Raw genomic sequence first — 3,950 nt, forward strand, 5'->3', positions numbered from 1 at the left:
GATGCCCTCCCCAAACACACACACACATATGCACTCACACATCCTTTCATGCACAAACACACAGCAATTTCCACCATATCATTACTGTGCAGTCCCATACACCTTTCATCCTCCCTCTCCTCAGAGTCACTGGGAGCAAAATTTGATTTCCGCCTCATAACTCTCTCCATAATGCGATATCGCCAGCACTAAATTGCCGAGATAACCTTTATCAGAGTAGAGGTGAAAGCCCTGAATCGTTGAGTGGTTATTCCTCTGCCAGGCAAAAAAAAAAAAAAAAAACAAGCAGTGGGGGTAGGTGCGGGGGGATAATAGATATTTTCCCTCGGGCAGAGCAACGGACACCTCAGCGGCGTCACTGAGACATTTGGATCAACGCCAGGGAGTAAAGAAATGTTTGGAGGGAATGGAAACGGAGAATAATCCCTCCACCAGGTGTTGTTTGCACAACTTTTTTGGAGTCATTTGCCAAGTCTGTCTGTGTGTATGTTTTGTGTGTATAATATATGGGCTGCGAATTATGCTCTTTCAATAAATCTTTGTTTACTCAACCTCAGAGAAAGTATCAAAGAGTCGGGCCTCTTGTGGCTTTCTGTGCTGGTCTTGGTACATCTCTGAATACACCCAGAAGAGCTGGCTTTCTTTGTTTTCGTGCATCTGAGGAATAGTTCAATGACTTGTATATGTATTTTTTAAAATGTCTTTCGTCATATAAAATGTAGTTCATGATGCATTATGTGACACAATACTGAAATGTTGTGATTTCTGTGAATTGCAAAAGCAAATACCAGAGCGTACATCCTGTATGTCCGTCCCACTTACAGTACACGCACTGCAGGGGCGTAAGAAATATAGAAAATATTGAGTATTGCGATTTTATGTTTTATGATACTGTATCGATTTTCAAAAATACTATTGATTTTTAATTAATAGTTTACATGCAAAGATTAATTTGCAAAGAGATGTGCTCTCTCAAAGTAGAGCTATGATGTTGGATGTTACAGGGACTGTGATAACTGCAGACCTCAATGTCCTGATTGCATACAAATATATATATATATAAATATAATAATATGACAGTTTTCCTAGATTTAAAAATCACAATATATCGCCTTTCTTACAGTATCGCAATATATTGTAATACGCAATATATATTCAGCGTTCGGTTGTACTTAGCTCCACTCTCTGGTGTCACTTCTGGTTGCAAAAAAACAAGATGGCAATGGCCAAAATGCTGAACTTGAGGCTTCAATACGGCAGTGTACAAACCAATAGGTGACGTCACGGTGACGGTCCACTTCTTATATATAGTCTTTGCACATTACTCATCAAGTAGGATTTTGAAAGCAGATGTTTTACTCATAATTATGTTTTTTAGATTGTTATAATGACAGCTACCTTAGTGAATTATCTGAATTCTTCCACCACTGATAATAAATTACCGCAATTCAGCGTTTGATATAACTCTAATTAAGTTGTATGTGATCTCAATATTGCCGAATGCAAATTCCCTCACTCGCTGCTGCTGCAATCTACGGAGAATAAATGCACGAGCGGAATGAAAAGATAATTACGTGGAGTTGAAACGATCAAGGATGATGAAGAAGACAAAAACATCGAGACAAAGCAGCCAGCAACTGCCGGCTTGAAGTAAATGAAGGAAGAAAGTGTTCATGAGGACACATGCTGAGCGGCTCGATTGTTATTGTAACCAGGGAAGTTGAGCAGATTCTTTATTTTGGGGAGCAGCCTGGGGAGACAAAGGCCAGTGAGTCACGGCTTTAGAAATAGTCACCTGCGCAATATCTGCTACGTGTTACGTGCTTGTCTCAAGCCATTTTCTCATTATCATCATTTTCTAAGATGGTCTTGGGCTTTTGTGTTATTACACTACAGAGGTAACAACAGGATCACATGCAGGTTCCATAATTGCCCATATAGCCTATACACTCAAAGTGTTTTATACTACTGCTGTGACACTGATTACAAGTTCTAAGTAGTCCATACCTCAAAGCTATACTTATTGTTTTCACTTCGCTGAGTGCATAGCAAATGCATTTCCTACATCTGCTCATGGAGAGGTGGGAATTATGATTCATTGTTTGAAATAATTTCATTCAGTTCAAGTCAAAGAATCAAAGTCGCTGAAGTCTGTTCACTGTTGAATGAACTATGGGGTGGATTGCCATGAAATCATCTTTTCCTATACTTTAGTTTTGAAAGAACTAAAGTAAGTTTTGAAAGAACTAAAGTAAGAAAGATTTTTTTTTTAAAGTGGGATAATGTGATCAGCCTACCGAGGAATGGGAGGCAACCTGACGAAGTAGCAAACTAAGTTAGCTTAGTATCAGCTAAGTGACGTAGTGCAACTCGGTATTACACCAAAGCATGTAATAGACCCACCTGTCCACCAGAGGACAACGTGTCAGTGTCACATTTTGCCTCGCCGAGGCGTGAATATTACACATGTGTATTAAGGTGCAGTACCAGCAGGAGGCGACAAAACCACTTAGTTAGGTTTAGGCAACAAAACCACTTAATTAGGTTTAGGCAACAAAACCACTTAGTTAAATTTAGGCAACAAAACCACTTAGTTAGGGTTAGGCAACAAAACCACTTAGTTAGGTTCAGGCAACAAAACCACTTAGTTAGGTTTAGGCAACAAAACCACTTAGTTAAATTTAGGCAACAAAACCACTTAGTTAGGTTTAGGCAACAAAACCACTTAATTAGGTTCAGGCAACAAAACCACTTAGTTAAGTTTAGGAAACAAAACCACTTAGTTAGGTTTGGGCAAAAAACCACTTAGTAAGGTTTAGGCAACAAAACCACTTAGTAAGGTTTAGGCAACAAAACCACTTAGTAAGGTTTAGGCAACAAAGCCACTTAGTTAGGTTAGGGAAAAACGTCATAGTTGGCCTTAAAATAAGTATGTAAACTAAGTATTATACATGCGAATAAAAACATCTACATATTAAATATGATTAGTTAAAGATTTCTTCACTCATGTACTGAACACATCTCTTCTCACGCTGCCTTTAAGAGTAAGAAAGCAGCTCCAGATTGTTTTCTAGTTACCACTCATCACCTCCAACAGTTTAAAAATGAAAGTTAAAATGGGTAAACAGATCATGTCCAGCCAAAGTGAGGTCTCACTTTGAGACAATCGCAGGTTCTTAATAGTAGGTGCTTCATTGCTGAGACACACTCACACTTTCAGTTTCATTAACACTGCTCATATCCCAAATGGGGTTGAAACACGGGCCAAATTCAATCGAGCGACTTACTGTACATTCGTAAGAGAGAGAGAGAGAGAGAGAGAGCAGCATTGTAAGCAAAGTCCCTCTTCCAAGTCCCCAACCAGCCTTATGCTGCCAATTCACTCGGGCAAATTATCAATAACGTCTCTATCTGCTGTGATTTAGAATTACATAATTATTTTTGAGCAACACTTTCGACGTTGGCTCCAGCAGCTAATTATGAACTAGGAATAAAAAGGCTGCGTTATTGCATAAGAATAGGAAATCAGCACGGAGATGTACTTCGTTGAGGATGAAAAATGGCCTCAATACCTGAGATAATAAGCATTTTGATTATTCGCGGAAAATTAGAAACAGTCTCATTCTGGGCTCGGCATGAAGCTAATGGGCTGATAGCGAAAGAGAAACATGGAAATGCATCATGTTCTGTTTGTTCTCTGTGTAAAATCTGGTTGTTTCAACCGCGCCGGTGATGGATGGGGTGGAGGGGATATCCAGCAACTCAGAGCCAACACGTCTGGGTTTTGGCAGGACGGGGTAATAGCGAGAAAGGTACATCGCTCCCGCTTTGCCAAGCAACCCACAACTCTTCCAGTTAACTCCATCAGCATTAAAAGCAAAAAAAAAGTATCTTCATTGATTTAAACGCGGATGTTTAAAACCATAAATATCAATGTTAAAAGGAGTGCA

This window comes from Sebastes umbrosus, chromosome 24, assembly GCF_015220745.1.
Source record: "Sebastes umbrosus isolate fSebUmb1 chromosome 24, fSebUmb1.pri, whole genome shotgun sequence".
Lineage (NCBI taxonomy): Eukaryota > Metazoa > Chordata > Actinopteri > Perciformes > Sebastidae > Sebastes > Sebastes umbrosus.